Below are 23793 nucleotides of genomic sequence, written 5' to 3'. Positions count from 1 at the left end.
TTTTCTTTTTTAAAGGCCATAAATGATGATCTGGGAAATAGGTTTATAATACTATAGCACTGTAAATGGATTATTTTTTCTATGCAATGAGAAAGGGATCTAAGGAGTAAAACCCTAGCAAATCGGCACCAAAGCCACATTGATTTTCAGTGAGATTTACAAGCCTATTTGCTTACCTTGATTTAGAAAATCTTGACTAGATTCCTAAGTCACTTGGGTGCTTTGGAAGGTTTTACCTTCACTGCGAAAGGCAGTAAACAAGTCAGGGTACTGCCAAGGAGCGGCTACCCAGGGGTCCTGTGGTCAAACCCAACGGGGGGTACGGAGGGTCAGCGATGCCGGGGCTGGCATGAATATCTGCCTGAATAACTCTGGTAACAAAATGAAAGCTTAAGATCAGACCTAAGCACGGACAATAAACAGTGACACAGAGCAGTAAACAATGCTCTGAGGTTGCTCAGCTGTTACGCATCTTTTAGGCTAGTCCTAGTACTAAATTAAATATTGTTTTCTAAGTTTGTCATTTCCATTTATTGTAAGTTTTTATTAGAGAGGGTAGGGAGGGGGAAGCAGAAAAGAAATTTGCTGATATTAGCCCTTCAGGAATTTTTGAAGCTGTTACTTTTTTGATCATCTCCAACAGTTTCCTTGTTTTTAGAATGAGCACATGATATCATATCCTGAGCCCTTCCCTTTTCTTGCAGCTTTCTGAGGCACTAGGAGGAGTCCAGCCACAGTCGTCGTGTGAATTGGTCTGGGGAACTGTTGTGGAGCTGCCTCTGCCCTCGCCTGCCTGCCTGCCTGCCTCATTCATGCTCCCGAAGCAAGAGCTGCTCTGGGACCAAGGACCCTGCTAAGCACAGTGAGTATCAGCTGCAAAAGCAAACAGCTTAGCTTGACAAGTTGCATCGGGGAAGATCATGTGTGTATGTATTTATGTACGTGCGCAGTTAAGGACACAAAGACAAGTGAAAGGAGAACACGCTTTTATTTTCCATCACTGAAGTGAGAAGAGAAAGGAGTTTCCTGGCCCAGCTGGGGTGAGCAAATGGGATAGCAGCAAAGGGGGAGGCTCCCAGGGTGCCGAGACTGGATTATGGGTAGGTGCTGGCTGCGGGAGGAACAAGGTGCATTTACTCTAGGAGGCAATATAGCATTCGCTGTGGACAGACAGGAAAAAACAACTGCTAAATGTACACGCAAGCAGCCCTGAGTGAGCACATGGCATTGTATTAACACTATATGACACGCATCTCTTGTTTATTCTCAGTCGTGTTTGACTTAATGAATGCAGTAGTACTAGCTAGTAATAAACAAAATAAAAAGAAAATAAAAGAACTAGTTTCCTGCAGTAATCGCTGCTCATCCCTAAAGCATACAGGCCGGGTAAACATATTAACAGTGAGTCATTGGTTCTTTTTAGTATAACTGCATAATCTTTCTGTTGTTGTTATTTCTGCACTTTTCTATCTTGGTATTTTAGCTCTGTAATACAGAATGAAAGAAGGCCTAAATGTAAAGTCTCTACCATTCTTGGTGGAGGGTCTAGGTTTCTGTCTTAGATGTCTCTGCAATGCTAACTTAGTAGAAACTAGTTACCTGAACTATATATTTATAGTTATATTCATGGTATGTAAATAACTTAGTAGTATAATGTTCTAGAATTCATAGCGTAAAAACTGTTATAGTTAAATAATCCACCTGCATGTATATTTAACAAATGATATTGTAGAAGTTATTTATTAACATAGAAAGTTGCTTTTAAAGGACTAGAACCTGCAGGTTTTCCCTGTGAATGTTGCCCTTGTAGAGCAACAAACACCAACTTAATTGAAAAGGTTTGCAGAGAGTTTGTGAAACCAAGTAGGGATCACACTTTACATAAAGGCCTTGCTCTGTTTTGAGTGGGACCAACAGAAAGCACTAGTGATATTTTTGTGAATAAAAAAGGTAACGATAACTGGCTTCAGAAAAGTGCAAATACGTTGTGCCTTTTCCCCAAACAGTCTTTGGTGATGCAAGCAACCATACAGGGGATGTATAGCCCTCAGATATGTCACTGATCACACTACTTTATCCATTTTTATTTTGCTCACTGTGATTTTGATCAGCTCATTCATAGGGACACACAGCAATGCTAGTTGCTTTTTGTTATTTCAGCGGTATTGTGAGCTTTCCGATAAAGAAATGTAAGCTAAAAAATTGTCTTTAATTTAAAAGCTGCTGGGCCCTCTTCTATTGCTGACATAGTTAATTTTGTGACAGAACAATCCTGCCATTTCCTACAATGTAGTTATGGTAAGAGTGGAAGGGTATTAAAAATGGGCTAGTGTGCTGCTTGGCCCCGTCCAAGCAACGTTCAGTGTTGCAACACTGGGCATGATAATTTGCCCATCTGCTCCAGAAGTCTGCCTCCGACAGAGACCTATACCAGATCCTGCTGATAAAGATGCAAGTCAACCCAGAATAATTGGCTGTTGAATTAACTTCACCAAGAAAGATTTTTTTAATACCTATCAGTTATTAGTTGATTTCTGCTCGGAAGCATGAGTGTTTTTAACCCTTTTATTTCATATAATATTACAGCAGATATTCTTGTTTCCATATAAGTGTTTATTTCTTGAATTCACCAAGCTCTTGGTTCCAGCAATGTCTTACGGCAATGAGTTCAGTAAAGCTTTTTTTTTTTTTTTTTTTTTTTTTTTAAGAAGCATAATTTCCTTTCTCCAGATAGAAATCTGCTGCTTTTCATTTCCATTACAGGTAAATGTGCTCACGGATTGTAAGAGAGTAAAATTCACCTTAGTCTCTTAATTGTGCACCCTACTAAAGAATGACCATTTATTTTTACTGTTAGTTATAGTTTAGTCAGTGTCTAGTTTGTGGCTATACTTTTTTCAATTTATAAACTCTTTTCAAGGGCTTCACCCACAGGTTTTTCTGTAGTCAATTATTTTGTTGTCATGGTTAAAAAATTCACAGATGAAAGAGATGTGAGTTTCCTTTATAGAAACCACCCATCTCTGCTCTTGTATCCTGTTTATATATGTGTTTAATAATAAATTTTCCGCCACCTTCCATCCAAGAACTTTTAGGTGTGCAGCAAATGTTTAATTAATTAATCTCACATAGAACTTGTGAGGTAGGTTCCCTCATTTTACAGGTGAGACAGTTAAATTAAATGACTTGCTTAATATCACACAGTGAGTCAGTGCTAAAGCTGAAAATAGAGCTTATGCCTCCTGGTTCCTTGCCCTGTATTTTAATCATCAAACCAGACTTAACTCTAAAGTTGAGAGAACTTCTTAAATAACTAAAATAATTGTTCTCAATTGCACACGGATTGTTATGTTTTAATTCTCCTAAGCAGCTAAAACACTTGCTATCTTTGGTTAGGACTTTTTTAGTCTTTCTTGCTCAGATATAGCTTCAGGTTACAGCTGGACAAATTTTGTTTACAATAATATTGAACTTTAAAAATACTCATAAACACATCTCTGCTAAAAAAACAGGAACACAAAACTCACAGCCGTCTCTTTGCTTTCAGTGTAGCAACACCTTTTATCACATTCTCAGCAGCAGTTCCACAAAACAATATCCACCACTTTAATAAATGGAGCATTGTAAAGTTATTGCCCCACAGAAAGCAAAAGATAAACTGCTGCTTACACTGTCACGACTAAATGAAAATGTAGCCTGAAGTGCAAAAAAGCAATTGCATCTTAAGAAACATCTGCTTAGATGTGCAATTCTGAACTATATGCTATGTCATCTCTGAATAAACCAGTACATAAAGGGATACAATGCTTAAAAACATGTTTAAGTGAATAGTACCTGGGTTCAAGCTGATGGTATGCCTGATGTACCAGGACAATGGTATAACAAGAGAGTATATAACAAGACAGTATATAACAAAAGCTTTATAGCTTTTCTGAGCATATTCCATATATTTGTTTGTGCTGATGTGACACAGACAAAGTGAGGACCAGAAAAATCTCTTACCTGTTTGGTAGTGGGTGCCCACTTCTTTTCAGTATAGGCCCAGAAAATATATGCGTAGGCATAAGAGAGAGAGAAAGAGTCAGGAAAGGGAATGGAGAAATAATATTGCCGTGCCTTGTTCCCTTTCAAACCTGGGTATAGACACAGCTGTCTGTTATGCAAGCTTATCCAGTGCTTAGTATCATATGCTATTTCTGGCATGCACAAGAAAAGCAGTACAAGGCTGTGGCCAGCTCCGAGATTTTTATAAGAACTTTTGCCGTATATAATGCATAGGGCACTGCCGTGCAAGCAGCCTGCCATCTTAATTGCAAGTTAGCAACAAAATACCTTAAAAATTCAACCACTTCATTGCTGAATGCAAATTATGCTCCTAGGTGATGAAATCAGTCAATAAGCTTTGGCATGCTATATGGAAGCAACCCAAAAGTAATTTAACATGTTGTATTTGTAAAGAAACAGAAGCGACACGTTTAGCCTGCTAAACTGGAGGTTAGGCAGAAGGTACAAGGTAAGAAGCCAACAGATGTTCCAGGAAGGCCATTCTGTCTCCTCCCCAGGGTCAACACTTCTAATTTACCATGTTGTTTTCCTTTTGGGTCTATCTTCTCTTTAACTATGAGCATATTTTACACTTATCACTAGGGGCTGGTCATCAGTGGTCAACTGTCATTGGTCAGAGTTCTGCTCCACCTTCTCTTTCACTTTCTGTTAGAGACAAAGGTGTTTTTCTCCCAGACTTCAGAAAATGGCCCAATGCCAAATGATGGGCAGTTTGCAAGGCAGCACTGTGTCTGTGGCTGCCAGGGCTTAGAGATGCTGCCTCCCAAGGGAGTTGTTGAAAACCATGCATGAATTGTCCAGTATAAAGCGGACAGGAGAAGAGACTTCTGTGACTTTTATAGACTTTGAAACCAAATCAGAGAAAGCACTACAAATAACTGAAAATATTTCTGTGACTATTCACTCATGCCCCTTTTATCTATAGCTCCTATGACTAACCCACCAAACGTGAGCAATGGTAATGATGTTCGAGGAGCTGCAAATTTTAATCAAACATTAGGTAATATTTGTGAAAAACAAGGTTTGAAATTATAGATGTGCCTAGGTGTTCTCTTCCAGTTTGGGAACAGAAACAATACTTGGTGATCTGCATGTCTGATCAAAACTAACCAAAACAGTAGAAATGTTACAAATGAAATACATGTGTGTACAGTTCCTGAGCAGAGAATCACTTTCAGCAACCATTCAGCTAATAGCTATGAAGGATAAGTGAGCTTGAGAAAATCAGAAATTGTTCATGGACAATCTGAATGAGAATGGCGGATTTATAATTTATTATCTCATTTGAGAAGAGCTCTGACAAAATATGGGCCTTGAATTGTGGATGTAGAAAGAGTTATACTTGCTTCATCTGTTCCTGAGGAGAGTGTATATCAAGCCAACCTATATCATTAATTGGACATTGTGCCATTTTAAACATTCAATTTATTTAAGAACCCACTTTCAGTGAAAACCTGAATGTATCTCATCTACCTTGGTGATCTCATTACTAGTCCTTGCTCTTATATAGACATATCACACTCTTGTTCCATTGATTCAGCACAGACAGGAAACATTTTGGGAATGTCAGTTCTTCACAGCAGTGGGAATTATAGGCATGGCAACAATACATGTTTTTGAAAGATGTATGCTATTTTCCTTCATTCCCTGTAAGACAGTGAGAGGGACGCTGAGGTACTGTGAGGCGTTAATATAATAAATACATTGTTATGTAGATTTGATTTGCAGAACTGAGAAAGTATTTGTGGTAATATGTTGCTTACACATCAGAATCAGCAAATGAAACTGAAAAGAAAGTGAGAAGAAATGCATGATGAGGGGGTTGACCACTTAATTCCATTATGCAATTACAGTGAAAGGTACAAAATTAATGAATACCACAAGTGATGAAAAACACAATTTCAGTTATCTTAAGCTATATTAATTATAAAAGGTGGAGTTAGCAATGCAGGCAAGGTACATTTTTCCCAACATTCCATATTATGTGTTAATCATGGCACTGTAAAGATCCAAATATCTTGGATCGTGCAACTTGCAAAATACCAATAGAATGTTTCTTGCTGAAATTAGGTACAGCTAGACAAGTACAAGCTGAAACCCTAAATATAGGGAAGGACTTTTTTGTTCATTAAAACAAGCAGTTTCTGCTGAAACTAGTTTTGCTTGAGGACTAGCTTGTGGTTCCAAGTGTCTTTCAGTGCTGACAGCTGAAAAAGGTAGCTCTGGGCCAGACTGTAATGTTCACTCCTTGCTCTAATGGGCGGATGTGTTTAATTAACCTTTGTGTCTGTGGAAGCAGACATTCTGGCAAGATCTAGGAATGCTAAAGGAGGGAAATCTAAATAGCAGTGAACCTAGGCACATTCTATATATCTAATAATACCAGGTAAAGAATGTTAATGTATACAAATACATATCGTTTCCTAGGAGATGGATTTGTATAAGAAACTCCTGTGAAACAAATTTATCATGGTGCCCCTTTGGGGCTCCCTCCCAGTTACTTTCACAAGATCCAGTTATGGTCCGATGCCATTGGGACTTTTGTCACTAGTGTCCCATTAAACACCAGGCACAGTTCTTCAACTGGGGGTCACAAAAGCATGTATTCAAGGTGGAAATATTCTGCTTAGCAATTCTTCCTGAGAGCTGAACCTTCCAGTCTTGCTGTCTGTTCCCTGTTCAGTAGAGACTTCTCCAGCTACCATACCTTGGTCAGGCCCTTCCCAGAACTTCCTGCAGCTCTTCAGGTTTATAGTTAATTTTTCAGAAGGCATGTGGTGAGTCTGAGTTAGGGCAGATACTCTGCATAAAGTTGCTGAATGCACTGTCCTCCACTTGAAAAAAATAAAGCACCATAGATTGCAATTCACTGAAATATAGCAAACTCTTTGGCCACAGTGTTCCTTGGCCTCTTTTTTTTCACTGAAAGTCCCTGACCTTCCATATTTGTGTTGAGAGCAGACAAATTAGAGCTTATCTTCTCTGACCTTCGTCAGCCCCACAGCTACAACAACAGCATTGTTTCCTATCTCTACTCCTTAGTAAGCAGCACCCTCCATTCCTGTCATTTCCTTCCCTGTGCAAAGCTTTTCATCTGAGAGACTTTTTAAAGTTCTGCTTTGTCATCTCTTTTTCTTACTACTGTAATCTAAATTCCAACATCTTTCCATCCTGGTAGTCTTGGTCTCAGCCAGCCATGTTCCTAGCTGTTTTTACCTCCAAAAAAGCCTTTTAAACCCAAGTAATGGATATTCCCTCTACAAACAAGGTATATTACCCATGGACAGAAATGTTTAGGCTACAGCAATTTTCATACTAAAACTACATCACACATCACACTGTAGCATCACAGTGGCAACCCACAAACATAATTTGTGGTTTTCCCACCTCAGCACTGTGATGCAGAAATTCATCCCTTCGTAACATTCTGCAACCATCTCCACATGGCCACAGTATGGAGGAACTAGTTAGATTGCAGCTGAGTTAGTAGGACCTAATTCCATATTTTGTCTACTGGGTTTTTGTCTCACAATGTAGAGTCACGACAACAAATGAGGTAACCAAGGAAAAAGAAAACTGGCTATAGTTGTCAGGATTATGAGTTCAATATAATTCTTCAGCTTGTTCATACTGGTCTCCCTTAGTTTCTACTAAGGACTGATGACTCCAAAAGCCATAWGCCATGTGTTATGTTCGTCTTGGGAGATGATAATTTCCTTTATAATGCTGCGCAGTGTCTGAGTTTATAGAGGTAGGATTGTGTAGGCCTTCTATGACTAGAGGGTGTCCTATTGCAAAGAGAAGGCTTGCACAAAGACTGAGGGTAGAATGAGAGTCTTTACGTACAGACATAGGTGGTGATTTTTGAAAGCTCTTAGCATTGGCCTAACTCCCAGCATAGTCAGTGGACGTAATCAGGCTGACACTGATTGGTTTTGAAAATTCTGCGCCAGCATGGTTCAACACGTAGCCCACTGACCACATCTGGTCTGTGGGATGCTTCTGCCTGGCCTGGCCAGCTTTTCTATGGAAACTCCAAGGAGCAAGACACTGCCTCATCCCAAGGAGAAGGAATGGAGGGAGGCAGGCTTCTTGACCATGCTTCTGAGATGGGGGCAACAACAGCATTCTGATACAGACGAGTTGTTGCTGCGCTTCTGTCTGAATGAGTTTGTGGGTGCTTGGACATGTGAAAGGGAACATTTCTATACAGCCCACTGCCTTGTCTCATTGTCTGGGGGTAGGAAGAACACATTCCTCCACCACTACTGCTTTCATTCGTTGGTTGTTTGCGTGCGGAGAAYAGCAAGCAAGGGATGGTAGTGTTCCCCTGCAGCCTATTGCTCCACCTAACCTTCCCCCCAAGTCTGCTTCTCTGTCCAAGTATGAATGTGTGGATGACAGGAGGTACGAAACCACAGTCCTCAGCTGCTCCTGATTACTGTCATCTCAACAGCCTGCTATGGTGAGGTCCTTGAACTGGAATCTGACTCACACAGCCTCTGGGGCTTGACCACCCCATTAATACACTTACTGTTGCTGTAGGTATCAGTGAGAAGAAATGTATGACAATACTATTCCCTTCCTTTCTTTGGCCATCTGCAGGTGACACATACTTCATTTCCCTACAGAACTGCAGGAATTATGAGTTCCTTGTAATTACAAGAATAATTAAAATCAGTGTGAATTCTACATGTATATGAGCGACAGGATCTGCGGGTTTATCTTGCAGGCTTTTTATTCACATGAATACATTCAGCAGGTTCTGGGTCCTATCTTCTTTCAGCAAGGGAGGCACAGTGGGTCCAAGGACAGCACAATCTATTCTCTCCCATCATTGGAGTCAATATCAAGGCTCTTCTGCTAGTGGGAACAGACCCCATTCTGAGCTATTTCGAAGATTAAAAGCTGACAGAAAGAATTACAATATCAGTTTAATTTTAACATGATCTAAGTATGAATTACCAAAACTGAGTGCTCTCACTTAAATAGAAGTTGAAACAATTACTTTATCTTCAGGGAAACTCTTTAAGTAATTGAGATGGATGTAAATCTCAGCTAAAACTTCTGCTTGGGGAAAAGTGCTACTGGATGTGTCCATGGCTTAGTTTCAGCACATGCAGCTGGTTAAGGTTCAGTGGAAAGCTACATTAACTTTCAGTCAAGCTAAAGAGGTACCTCTCTTAATTTTGATGGATGGCAGTTAATTACATTTTTCCTCTTTGGAAGGAGTATACATTTCTTTCTTTTCTTAGCATGTCTGATAATGGCAGGGGATTTTTCTGAGGGTAGTCTTGGAACAAAACTGCAGCTCCAGGCGCTCTGTAAGAAGCCAAATACAGGAGAAGGGTGGAGTGAAGTTGCTATTTGATAATAAAATAGTCTACCAGAAAGTTTCCTTATCTTTCTTCAGTACTCATTTTTCAGAAAGTAACTGTGATGAAAAGGCATGATGTTTTCTTCTCTGTTGTAAATCCTTTTCTGATAAGTCTTTTGGAAGAAATCACAATGCTATCTCCATTCAAATCCTTCCTAAAATGCATTTCTTCCATAAAATGTTTCAGTGCTAATCCACTAGGCGTTGCTATTTACATCTTTAAAAGAAACAAAGTACTTAACCGGGACTGATTGTAGATTATGAATTACTAAGTGCATGTCCCATAGAAAAGCATAGTCCATGGAAAAAATCTATTGCCTCCTGGCAATAGTTCTTTACATTGTGTTTTTATTTCTTATTGTTGATTGTAATCTCCACACGGAAGGGGCATTTGTTTTTATGCACCTTTAAGGCATTATGTATGTCTATAACTTTATGTAAATTAGTGAAAATCAAAAAGGAAACAAGAAACTAATTTTACAATACAAATTAGCCTTGCTTTGAAGAGCAGTCAGATTCCACTGTGTTGTCCCAGGGTAAGTCCAGACTTGGTGCTGAAGTTGCTGGACTGGAATATGGTCATCACTCTTGATACAAAGACACTAAAGGGGAGAGGAAGTCAGTAATGCTGCATAACCCTTTCTAACACGCGTATGCCTATTATACAATGCTTTTTTTAATGAACTGGAGAACAATATGCAAGCTTGCTTTATAGCAATACAGGGTTATTTAATGTTTAAGTAGACTAAGATAATGGAATGGATTTAACAGAACCTGGTCACTAGTCTTGTTTTTAGGATATGTTGGCTTTATGCTGCCTTCAGCTACAGGGTGCTAAGATGACTCAGAAATATATATCTGCTATTTAACAATGTTTAAAGCAGTGGTTCCCAAAGTAGGCACTATGATAACTAGTGAGATCACAACAGTTTCAAATGAGGTCACAAGTCCAACTGAAATTCAATATAATTACATATTTATGCTAGTGTTTGCGGTTGCATTAAATTCTTGCTCTACAAGCACTGTAATTTTTTTGCAGTGAACAATGTGGGGAACTGTTGCATTTTATTATGTGAAAGACTGAGTGGATATTCTATTTCCTGTGAGTCATCAGAGGGAAAAGTCCATTACTACAGGGGTGAAACGTGAACATGACAGCTAAAATTAAAAAAATTCCCACAACTGTAAACATATTAAACTTATTGATAAAAAGGTTACACTGATATAACATATTTCAAGCTCAAAGCTGTCAATGTCATTGCTTTTCAAAATTGTAATTGATGCCCCAAACATTTTGGTGCTATAATAATTATGATAACAAGTTAATTAGAGATCCGTCCCCCACAACTGAAATATACTCACCACTGGGTAAAACATGGCAGTTGTTCATGCATGATACACAATGGTTTAGAAGGGAAAAAAAAATTATATCCACCTGAAATGGCTGGACCCATTTTTTAAAGCAGTGTGTGCATACTGGTGCTGGAATCCGGTTAGGATGCCCTGGCAGTACAGGCAGGGGATGTTGTGGAGGCAGCAAGCTGGGACCAGGGAAGGAAGGCAATACTTCCTGTTACTCATTAGCAAGCTCAGAGGAAGGACAGCATCCTGCCTAGTCATGCTAAATCAGCTAGAGAGTTTCTGTTAACATAGATACACAGCAAATCTTTAGCCCTTCCCTGTTCAGGCAGGAGCATATTCAACTCTGGCCATGAAATAGAAGCCATAATCTGTACATGGGTGTGCAAACAGCCTCACTCTCCTGTACTGTGATTGCTAATCTGCTCAGGGGAGAGGAAAAATTAAGAACCTGAGGACTTGCCTTTGTTTTTAGCCCTTTATGAAGCAAACTTGGTCAGTTTTAACCTCTTTATGCTATGCCTCTACTCAAATATTTATGTCCCAGTAAAATCACCCAGCTAAGAAGCTCTTTCCTTTCAGCTCAACAATTACTGCATTCCATTTGTTAATTTGTGAATTTCAAATATATTTTGTGCGGTTATCACCCTACACTGTAGCAGAGCTTGGGGAATAATGACCTGTATTTATCCACAGACATGCCATATCTCCTAAGCCAAGGTAATTCAATTCTGACCTGGAAAGGGACATCAGAATTCAGTCTCTCCTCCCCTAGTAGACCTTAGCTTCTTGTCTAGAATTTGTCAGTTCCACGGGCAGTTTTTGTAATATTAATGTTTTCCAGAACAAACCACTCTTAACCACATAGTCTTTTTAACTTTTTATTAGTGGATGCTGTTGTCTTACAGCATTTAGATAAATTGAACAAATGACAGTTTAAATGACAGATTTAAAGCTGTCATCCTCATGGGGCTACTCCACACACACGTTACTAGCAGCAACATTAAATTGCAAAAACATTTGTAAAATCTTTGTTCAATAATCTTTCTTTTCATATCAAATTGGAATTTCTGTATGCTTAGACTGACATAATAAGTCATACAGACCAGAATAAAATATAGCAGTTAGAAAAATTCAAGGAATGAAAAGACAAAATGGCATCCACTACCCATGCCAAAGATACAGAGGTCAGAACCGCATCTCTTTCTATACTGTTTCATCCTCATTACAAATGTACTCACTAGTCTATGTGACCTACCTTAAGATCTGTGTACACATAAATTCTTCAACCTAAAAACAATTGATTAAAAAGGAAAAACATACAAAAGAGGTTTCTGAGGTTAGGCTGATCCTCAGGCTGTATTTCATTACTGTTATTGTTACCATTTATCAAAGACTTTCAAGCCAGTTTTGATTTTTCTCCTCCAACTGTTAAATTCTTAACTCTTATGTTCTTCGCTAAAATTTTCCCTCTTTAAATTTTCTTAGTCTATATTATTTCTGGTTAGAGTTGAATCAGCAAGCAGACCATTTCCTGTCCTTGGAGGGATGAATCTACACTGGATATTAGCACCCTGTGTTAGCACTAACAGGATGCAGAACAGGACACTATGCATTTTATTAACAGCAACTAAAACATGAGCAACAAAGTTTTGGCAGAACCAGAACTAAATGTTTTACATGGAACAGAATAAGAACTAGAGCTAATATACTTTTATACAACTAAAATAAGGCTGCTAGCAAACTGGTAGATTTGGAAATCATCAGTGGTTTATGCGAAAAGACTTAAGCTCAAAAACTATGATTTGAATAAAAGCTCTAGGTGCCTAACTAACTGGAGCAGTGTCTCTGGCATGCTGAAAAGGATTGCAGTTCAGAGCACAAATGAGTTATGCCCTGGAACAACAAACCATTGACACTTTACTGAAAAATTAATGATTAAAAGTTTGGAATCTAATGAAAGTGGATCTAGAATTAATATTGGACAATAAAAATAAAAATTGACTAAAATTTTCCAGCTAGAATGCAAATCATGCTTCCTCTAGGAGTTAGCCTTACCCATGGACCAAAATACAAATGGAAAATAGTTTTGTGGCATGGAACTAAAATAAGACTGGGAATAGCCACAAGTATGGTACCACCTCATGTATCTTGGCTCTGTAAGTTGATCAGCACTTCCAAGATCTGAACCAGCATGTTTTCACACCGCATCTAGCAGCATTTCAGGAGTCTCCTGGTGGTCCAAAACTCTTGCTATCCAAACCTAAGAAAGAGTGAGCTTAGTTGTTGGAAATTTGCTAGATGAAGTAGGAGTGTGTGTACCAAAAAGATGACAGGCATCTTACCAGTCAGCTTTACAGGCTGCTGTTCCTATTTACTATGGCTTTCTACTGAGTGAAGTCTCTAATGGAGCTAGGTGGTCATGGTCCTCCATTGGCTGGCTGGAAAAACATTAAAAGCTGTATTTCTTGCATAGCTAACAGAGACATAAATTTAGCTTGAGGGATATGGAAACCATCTTTTGGAGAAATAAATCCCACAGCCTTTTTCCTTGTTGATTTGTGACCTTGAAATCTATAAAACCATGCAGTATGTTCCTTTATGACAGTTGCAGATTTATTACAACTAACTTCATAAGGGCAGCAGCCCTTTCAGTGTAATTTTTTTAAAGGGAAGAAGGTGTATGATGGAAAGGTTTCATTTACATGAGGGAGATGAAAGTTGCTAGTGAAATTGATGCTGTAGGAGCAGCAACCAAGGACAAAAACATGGCAATCACACCTGCATGTTTTTACACTTGCAGCTTTGGGAACTGACAGAAAAAATGTTTTTGATTTATACCTATTTCTGACTAGCAAAACCTGATAATTATCAGGCAGTTCACCTGTGTCATGTGACAACTATGTCAAAAGCCAACAGTTAAACTATGAGGTAGAGTGAACTTGTGTGTGGAGAAGCCCTATAAGAATGATGACAGCTTTAAATCAAGGTGGAAAGTTCTGGGGATGAAAGAGTATGTGGGAACACAGGCACTGAATAAATCTAATTTTCATTTAACTAGAATAAACTCATGTATCTGAGGTCACTTCAGGACTGCCGGACTCATATTAGAATGATTCCTATCTTTTAATGTAGGCAATCAATTTGTCTAGTACAGGTAAGAGTCCCAGRTGAACCTCTTTACTTCTATTTCCAAAATAGTCTCCCACCACAGGTTTTGAATTTTTTAAATTTCCTTCTCACTGCAGTCTTTACCTGCTTTTATTTTTTCATGTCAAGCAATGTCAAATGTTTGTTTGAAAAGAGCTAAGAAACAAGATTTCCATGAAGATACATAGAATCTTAATGACAGAAAAGCCAGAAATGGCATAGTGTAATAAAAGTGTTTGTAAGCTTTCTTTGGGCAAAGAATTCTATAAAAAATTGCAAAGATCAGCTAATTTTTAACCAACTATTAGAGATGAACCCTGAAGTTTAAGCAAATTTGAATTCTGCAGGCAGTCCCTATACCTTAGTACTGCAGTTCCTTCCACCATGATCCAGGTTGTATTTGGAAATGGCAGCTTACACCTGTCTTTGTTAATATCACCCAACAAAGGAAGAAAATATAAATTAGCTAAATGGAAAATGAATTGAATTTGACCATGTTTTTGTGAATTGAAAGCTCCCCAAATTACCCCCAGAAAACTCTTGGAGAGGTTTAAGAAAAGCTACAACAAAACTGTTGCTGAGCCTCCAGTGCAGAGGAGTTGAAGGAGCCCAGCTGATCCAAACAAAGGGTTCTTTACATGCTAATCAAAAGAGAGATTCAGCAGGTGGCCACATTGCTTAGGCTCTGTGAAAAGAAACTGAAAAGGCAGAACTACATCAAGCTGAATCTAGCATGGACGTGACATGACTATTGCATTTTGCGTTTGACATAATGGCCAAATCCATAGCATTTTTGCTTTCCAAGGAGCATGAAGGGCTGCCCTTTCTTCGAAGGAAGTGGCAGCTGCCACAAGACTATAATAATATCTCAGGCTTGCTCTATATAAAGACCTTTTCTAAATTTACAAGGAAATAACCTGTTGGGTTAAAACATTTCTCAAGAAAAGATAAATCTTTAAAAACTTTGAATCTCCCATTTACTTTGCCCATTCGCAGCTATACACCTGCCTCTTAGCTGTCCTAAGTGTCTCACATCCTAAATTAATTATAACTGTTAAATGGAACAGCTAAGAGCACAAACATTATCATTTACCTCTCCATTAAGACATAAGCAACCTTTGGCAAAAGGAGTGGGCAGATTTTGGGGCAAATAGCATCTTAAGCCATTACAGTTAGATTCTCAGATTCCTTCTCGGAATGTAATCTATGCAAGCCAACAAGTTCAGTGGAAAGTTGATAGGAAATAACTTAAGAGCAGGGTATATTGTAAATCCTGCCCTGCTCCACAAATTGAAAAAGGGAAGGCAGGAGGGCGTAGCAGTCTTTTCTTTCAGATTACAGGAAGTGCACCCCTTTTATCCAATGTCTTAGGGGACACAGCATYTCTCCAGCATACAGAAAGCTCAATTTCCTCCTCCTCTGAAGTGATTTGAGCCCGCACGTAGAAGGAAAGTCCCCTAAATAGCAAGCCAAAGACTATCCTATGCTAGGCAAAGGGTGTGTTTAGTCCATCTTGTTGAAGCTGTTCCACTTAGCATGGAATAATATTCACTGAGCCAGAGAGAGTACGAGCAAGAACCATCATGATTCTCCTCTCTAACGGTTAGAGCACTCTCACTGAACAGTCCCTGCTCTCATAAAGATGTTGTTATTTATACTGACTACACTGGGCGGCTCTGTGCCTTCAGAGTTCTAGCTTCCATGGGCAGGCTTATATTATCTGCTTGGCATTGTCCATCTGTTTTCATGAACTAGGTACACTTATGGGACAGTGCAAACTACCAATGCTAGTTTTAAATTTCATCAATTATCTTACAGTAACCCACATAAGCGTTTAGGCCTCAGGCTTGCAGACCAAAGTCTTCCAGTGATCTGCAGAAAAGAAAAAACATAATTTTTCTTATACTGTGTATAAACAGATACCGCTCATTATCTGCAGAAACTAGTTCTTGAAGGGAGTTTGCTTCCTTTTTCTATTCAACTCTATTTTTATTTTCAGATTCCTGAACAGTGACAGTCACAGTGCTTTGTTATGAAGCTGATTTCCACACCCATAAAAAACTCTCGAGACCAGCAATTAATTTGTTATGTGCCAGCAAACACCTCATTATTCACTTGTCCCAGGCTTGGATTTCTCAACTGGCACCTGAAGTTTCCAGAATGGGCTCCCTAATCAGTTTTCATCCCTCCTCGTTTCAATAACATAAGTTTTAGTGACCAAGACTAAGAGCAAATAATCAAGTGACACTGAAAACAGCATGAAAAAAAATCACCATAAAATCCAGTGGTCAGAAATAGCAAGGTGTCAGACCTTGCTGCTCAGAATCAGATCACTAGTTTCTGGGCGACTTCTACATTTTCTGTTTTGAAAGATTCCCCATTAACTTTGATGCTCTGTGCACTGGTTCCAAAGAGCTGAAAAATGATATTACAGGCCACCATTGCCATTACCTCACCATTTCTGTAGTGATTTATACCTGTAACAACTATCATTCTGCATTTTGCAGACGTTTTTATACATATGAATTGTCATAGAAGAAAAAAAGTATGGGAAAAGCAGGCTTTTTATGTCTTGCCACCTGGTTGTCCCTTCATTAAAAATGTTAGAGAATCATTGCATAGAAAAGAAATTGAAATCCCTTATAAAGGGATAAGGGTTCTAAGGGGAATAAATGTAGTTACATGTGACAGATCACATCAATTCATTTTCTGCTACTGAAAGTTTGATCAGAAAAAATGAAGCTAAAGGTCTGTTGTTGCCCTTCAAGAAATCCAGCTTGAGAATGAAATTCATGCCTGATTGAAGAGAAGCAATTTAGAAAAGTCAAAGTTTGATTTATTGTTCTCTAAAAGATGTGTAAAGCTCATTACTAAACAAGATCTCAAAGTTACACAAAGGTGATTTGTATGATTAAGGGCAATCATAGTTCTCAAAGCCTCTTAAAAGACAGGCGCAGTGTGGGCTTGTTTCTTATTTACTGTAATTTTTATTTTTTAATTCTGAATAGAGAGAACTTCTTAAATAAATTTCTTCATGATTTGCAGTACACATACACATGGTCAGATTCTGTTCTCCAACAGTGATAACGTCAAATCAACTAAACAAGATTTTAGAAAGCCAAGATATAACACCATCCAATAAACTGTAATTAATCAAAAAATGGTGAAAGTCACCATTCTTTGGTCATTTTGCTCCAGGGCAGAAAGTCTATAATGTAGCGATAGGGTCTTAAAACATGGCCCTGTAGTGGAAGGGAAAAGATAATATCAAGTTAAAGCAAATGTTAACTGCTGTCCAGCAAACCATTTCTTAGGCTGCAAATACCAGATGAATTTGGGATTGCAGTCATTTATATCAAGGAGACTAGTTTGGGTAGCAGGGTGGGTGGATTTGCTTGTGAGTACATAATGCAATGTCCACCATGCTGTAAATCTATGTAGCTCCAATGAAATTTGGAAAATAGCAGCAGCTGAATTTCTGACCCTTAAACATGCCTTTTAGTGGACCTAATCACAAGGCCACAACTTTTAAATTAAAATATAAAGAAATAAACAGATGTGATCAAATGTTCTTTTCTCCTTATGTTGCGCATAATTGTTACTGTGAGTGCTGAATATAACATCCTTTGCTTGCTCATATTATCCACAGTAACAGAAGTCTTAACTCAGAACTTCCTGGCTCTTAGTAATTACTTCAATTTTTAATTTAGTGTGGCTTTCATCTGTTCTATTTTTATGGCTATTCAAAAATAAATCACAACAAAATCACAAAATTTGGGGGTTTAAGAGATGCTTGGCCTGCGCACTTGCCATGTCTGATGTAGTCCATAGTTCTGTTCTTGCCAAGGTACATTATTCTTGCAGACAGAGGACCCCACAAACCAGTACAGTTCCCCCTAAGTTTTTCCAAAGGAATATGAAGCTTAATATAAATGGCATCAGAAGAGTAAGACAGCAATAATGTGTTACTTGCAAAAATTTTTTTTCGGTTTACAAACAAGTAAGTAGTTATTCATGATCTAATTAATAGGTTGAATATGACCAACATATCCAGGTAACAGTAACAATTTACTATGGACATAATTAGCTTCTAGCAGATAGGTTTTTACTAAAAAGTTAATCTCTGATTATTTTGACAGATCCTAAACATGTGCTACAAATAACTGAAAAGATAAAAGATAATACAGAAGCCAGCATGTAATCTAGATGAGATGCAATGTGTACTTATTTTTATAATACCTTTCTTAATCCTCCCATGTACAGCATATTATTCTCTTATCAATTCAAACATGAAAATAAAAGCAGATGCTATCTGTAGATTTATTAGGTTACCAACCCAAGGAACATGTCTTTTCTATGGGAGAAGAAGCTGTGTAAACCAACCCATGAACATTCAGCTCAATAGGGAAGATCTCATATGCAGCAGTATTGCCACATTACTCCACTATGTTCTTAACTAGTTATATAATTGAGAATGAAGTAATGTCATAACAATGTGATACTTACACTAGCATATTCTCAGCCACACAGACTTTTTTATAAACTTCAACGGATTGAACAAATTCCTACAGGTTCCCTACAAGAACCACTTTACGCACTTTTTTAAGGCTTTTATCTCTGGGCTGAAATAAAGCAGCTAATGAATAATGCAGTGTTATATTGTGTAAGTTTAGGGAGTAAAGGATCTTCAGCAAAGTGAAGCTGAAGAGGAATTTTGGTAGACAAAATATGTGGCCATTTATTTTAACATCAAAACCACTTCATACAGCATTTGGATTTCCAGAAGAAATATCCCATTCAAGTTTAAATCAGACCTTCTCTAATTTGACATAGTATAGTGGACAGCATAGTAGTCCAAAGTGATGTCCAAAGTAAAGCCTAACTTTAATCCACCGAGTCATATCAGAGTGTTTCTAGGAAGTATGGCACTGATGTATGGGTGAAATACTACCATCACAATAACTAAATCTAGTACAAAATTCAGGTCCCAAGATCCATCTCATAAACCGTAAGGTGCTTGGGAAAAAAAATTCTACTGCCATGTAAAATGGTACAGGGGCATCAAGTCTCCCAAATGTTTGCAATAGATGTTGAAATTAGACATTGAAAAGAGAAAAGTGCAGTAATAACAATGAAGCTAGTAAACCAAATATGAAGGGCTTTTCCTATATAAGAAGATGTTCTTTGTTTATTTTAGACAGTCATTTTGATTTCATTCTAAGTTAGATCAACTTAATTAGAGGCTGCAGATGGAAGTAGATACTTAAAAAAMCCCCACTATTTATTGACAAATCTTTTTGAAGTATTGATTTCATCTTGCTAGAATGCTGGTTGCTATCACAGCCAGTAACTTGCAGTATTAAATTGATACATTTGTCAATAATCTCATCTGAAAAATCTGATTAAAAAATAAATGACACAAGAGCTGTTCTGTTAACATGAATTTCTTTCAAACACACTCAGATTGCTCTCCAGTAGCAGTCATTCAACCAGGTGGCACTATTCAACTCCTTGAGCTAAATTCTCATGACGTTAACTGTATTATTATTCCAGAAAAAAACTCTGCCTTACATGAACATGTTTCCAGATTAATTCCAGTTTTTATGCAATTGACTTCAGAATAATAATGGTAGTAACATTCAACATTATCTGCAGGACACAAAAGGAAGCTTTCCACCCTACATATATAACTGGTAAAGCCTTAGTTAATGTGTCCTTCAGCCGTGCACTTCAGGAAATGTGGGCCAGCTGGAGAGAGTCCAAGGAAGAAAGAGAGTAACAGGCGATTAGGGAACATGACCTATGAGGGACAACTTAAAAAACAGGTGTTATTTTGAAGGAAGAAAAGAAGTCTGAGGAGTGACAAAATAATGATATTTTAATATTTAACAGGTTGATGCAAAAAGAAACAAAAATCTGATTGCTCTGTCCAGTATGAACTCGGCAATAAGTAATAGGCTTAAACTGCAGTAAGTGACATTTAAGGCAAATATTGTTGAGATTTTCCTTATGGTAAAGTAATCAAATATTTTAAATAAATTGCTATGAAGACACTGCAGTCTTCACTGCATTAAACACATACATGCCAAAAATGATATATATAAAACTGATCTTGCTTGTGGGGCAGGGAATAAGACTACATGACCGCTTATGCTTCTCTCTAGTCCTTTTTTTTGTTTCCCTGTTAATTTTAGGCTATCAGGATATTTGTAATAAAGTGAGCCTTTTTTCTATAAGGGCTCCATGATCAGGCCCTAAATCTTTCATGCTGTTGATAAGCATGTTGATCAGAAGGGTAGTGCTTGTAAAACTGGAATGTGAAATCCCTCACCTCACATGTCAGTAAAAATCTCCCACTTAAAAATTACCTTGTGATCTTTTTTCCTGCCAAGATCCCAGCTGCATCAGAAACTGCATGGTGATTTGCTAGTGGACTTTGTTTCCCGAGTGGTGACTTACTGCTGTCTGTAACAAAAATGAAGTGCATGATGTAGTCAAAAAGCCATAAACTCCTACAAGCAAAAGCCACAATCATATTTCTTTTACTATTGTCTGTTTCTGATATAGTTTAGTTTGCTCCTTTATGTTTTTTCAAATCCTGAAATTCATAAATCATTACAAGATCAGTCGTTCTCTTAAGTATACAAATGATCTGTATACTGCAGTTATTAGACTATCCATGCCCAAAGAGAAAGCGATCTTTGACTGCATTATTTTTATTTTAGAACAAACTCTGTTTGAGCACACACTGTGTACACGTACCTCTTCTGACAAGTTATCTAAGCATAGATTAACACTGGCAGCTGAATTCTGCACAGACAAGAAACACAGTATTCTGAGAACAAAAAGGATATCATAGTATATTAGCTAATACAAAACGTTATTTTCTATTTTCCCCAGTCAGCCTTCTTGTTGTCTTCCTAGTTCTAGACAAGCATTCATTCTGACTGAAGAATGGTTTAATAACTAGGATATCAGTAATACGGTGGCTTTGGATTGAATAAACTAATAAAAACGTATGGGTCAGGTTACCTTCACTGACCCATTGCTTTGTACTGCACGGGTGCTGCAGGACCCTGGCCACGTGTAACTAAGAATCCCTTCAGCAATGCCCAAAACCTCTCTGCTGGTTTAACCCGTTCTCATGTTACTTTCTCAGTCGCAGCGCTGGAGGTGTGGCAGGACCACTGCTGCGCTCACTTCTTCTCTCCACTGACCTCTGATTTCTTTGTGGTCATTGCTGGCAGTGCAGGTAACAACTGTTCCTGTCTCAAACTCTTGTAAACTGAGGCTGGGGCAAAAGGTGTGCAAAACCTGTCCTGCAGCTGTCCCGCTTAGGTGTGCAGATTCCTGCAGAGAAGAGAATCTGTTTCTTATTTCTAACTGTTATTGCCAGAGATTGCAAATGACATCAGTGAATCTGTAAAGACTGACTTCCTAGTTTCCGCTGATTCTCTTGCTCTTGCAATGCACGATCGTCCCTCCAAATTCTTCAGCAGTTTACAGACCTTTCCTTTTACCACTAAGATTGCTATCACTTACCCCCTGCAGGAACAGGTAATTCCCTCTGTCCATCATTTGCAGCCTGTTAGGCCTTATAGTTCCTCAAATATATTTTTCCTTAACTGGACTCCTTACCTTGCTCCTTCCATAGTCACTTGTGCAAAAAGAGGGCAGAGATGGTACAAAATGTTGTCGAGTGAGAGCTGGGTAGGCAGATGGAGAAGTTTACACATACTCTGTACAGATGTAGATGACAAACACTGAGGCCAAGGCAACTGCCAGTCCCAGCCAGCCAGCATGAATTTATCAGAAGGGAGAAGGAGATAACAACGTTAGCCTCTCTCTCCTCAGCCGCAGTGGGTATTGTAGTCAGCCCTGGTCACTGTGACGCTCACGCAGCACCCCTCTTCCTGCAGCATTCAGGGTAGGGCTGGGTCTGCGCTATCACGTACATCATGTCCGTTCTCATATTGTGCCCCTTGCCTGAATCAACAGCTGGGATCTGTGCCCTAATTCCTTATTAAAATATCTTTCATTTTCTCTGCCAGTTATTCCTACAATTAAAACACTGAATAGAGCTATCCATCTAGGTTTTACATCTTTCTCATGACTACAGTTTCTAGAACTCATTTCAGCTAACCCGAGGATCAGCTAACCATTTCTCTTGAAAACATTTCTAAAGTGCCCTGCTATATCCCCAGTGGGCTAGCAACTAAATACATGCATCAAAAATACTGCCCGTCTCAAAGAATTTGGAGTCCAAAACATATTACAACATGACGAAGCAACAGCTGGAGATAAATTTTTTCATCTCTTGTCTGTAAAGCAGTGAGAATAAATTAAATGTAATATAGATGACAATGCAAAGGAAATTTACTCTCCTAAATTATTCTATAGAAATTTTCTTTCTAAAGTACTGAAGCAAAAATATATCTGTAACACCTATGGTAACCATGGCGATTATACCAGGCAACATGCATAATGACTCAAAATGTGGCATCAGACAAATGTTCTTTGTCATGACTGGATTGCTATAAAGAAGTAGATTTCCCTTAAACGATTTGCAGAACCAAGATACATGTGGTTAATTTCTTAACCCTTTTTTGCAAGGGGGGGAAGAGGAAGTGTCAGCATTGTGGTATGGGCAGCAGATTAATACTATGTTCTGTTTAAAAAGATCCATCTTCTCAGGTTCTTGGTAATCTGAACTCATAGATGTGATTTGCTGAAAAGGTTTAACTTTTGTGAATAGTCACATCAGAGCAACTGGTCCCACCATATTGCCTGCACAACATGAAAGATGGCTACGGCGACATGTAATTAAAGATTAAAAAGGAAACAGTCCTAATTAATTTCTACTTGACTTTTTTAGGACTATGGACAAATGCACAAAATGTATCTCAAAAACAATTCATGCATAATCCCACAAATACTAAGATTTGGGCAATTTCTTTTAAGTATTATCTATAAAACAACCTTCTTTCACATTCAGTAATATTTTTCCTCTGTTTATCCCTTTTCTGCATGGCATCAAATTGTCAGTGGCTCTCAGTCTGACAGCTTCTAATGCAGAATGAATATTGATGCAGATCTTAATTTCATGCAGTCTAGAAAACAGGGGGAGGAACTACTTTCCCAATAAACCAACAAACGTGAAAAGCAAAAGTCACTTCTTTCGGATCTAAGAGGTCAACTGAAATCTGGTGTTTTGCAGTTGTTTGAATTAGGGGGAGAAACCAACGATGATGTCATGATGATGTCAATCCTATTTAATTACAAAGAATGTAGAAAATTTGGTTTCCTTCAAGACAGAATCAAAAGGTGTTTCCTTTGCATGCAGCTCTCAAGCTCTCTGCTCTTCTCAGAGCCACATTCCTGTCTTTTTTTTCCCCAGTGCTTGTTATTTCTCCTCCCAACCTTGAAATCACAGATTATAGCACATCTCTTTGGAGCACATCCTTGGTTCCTCCTCCACCTTCTTACTTTGTCAACAGACTATTGTTTCACCTACAACTTCTGTAAAGCTGGACTGCTGTTTCTAGAGGAGGAAGAATTTTACCCAGTATATTCACTTGTAGCTTCAGGGTGTGGAATTAAAATCGGTCAAACTTTCTAAACATTTAAATCTAGGAAAATTAATTGAATTTAAGCCCCCCCCCCGCGCAGTCACGCAGGAGACTCCCGGCCGAGCCGCCCCGCGCCGCGCGGCCACCTCAGCACCAACCGCCGCTCCCGCCCCTCCCCCGCCGCGACGCCCCATTGGCCCCGGAGCGCCACGTGACAGGGCAGGGCGGGAGGAGGGGGCGGTGCCGGGGGAGCGGGCGCGCGCTCTCGCGGGG

At 38.7% G+C, this 23793-nt stretch overlaps 1 protein-coding gene across 1 annotated transcript in view; it reads left to right on the top strand.

The window, feature by feature from the left end:
• The first annotated feature begins 735 nt into the window (after window positions 1-735).
• The window catches only part of RALB (RAS like proto-oncogene B), a 51814-nt gene continuing 28756 nt past the window's right edge, over window positions 736-23793 (top strand). The window contains exon 1 of the mRNA XM_026082198.1: window positions 736-862. The gene's annotated coding sequence lies outside the window, so the exon portion shown is untranslated. The remainder of the gene's footprint in view (window positions 863-23793) is intronic.

Source organism: Apteryx rowi, unplaced genomic scaffold (assembly GCF_003343035.1).
Source record: "Apteryx rowi isolate R43461 unplaced genomic scaffold, aptRow1 scaffold_57, whole genome shotgun sequence".
Classification (NCBI taxonomy): Eukaryota; Metazoa; Chordata; class Aves; order Apterygiformes; family Apterygidae; genus Apteryx; species Apteryx rowi.
Note: the sequence above shows the minus strand (reverse complement) of the source record. Positions and strands in the feature narration are given on the sequence as shown.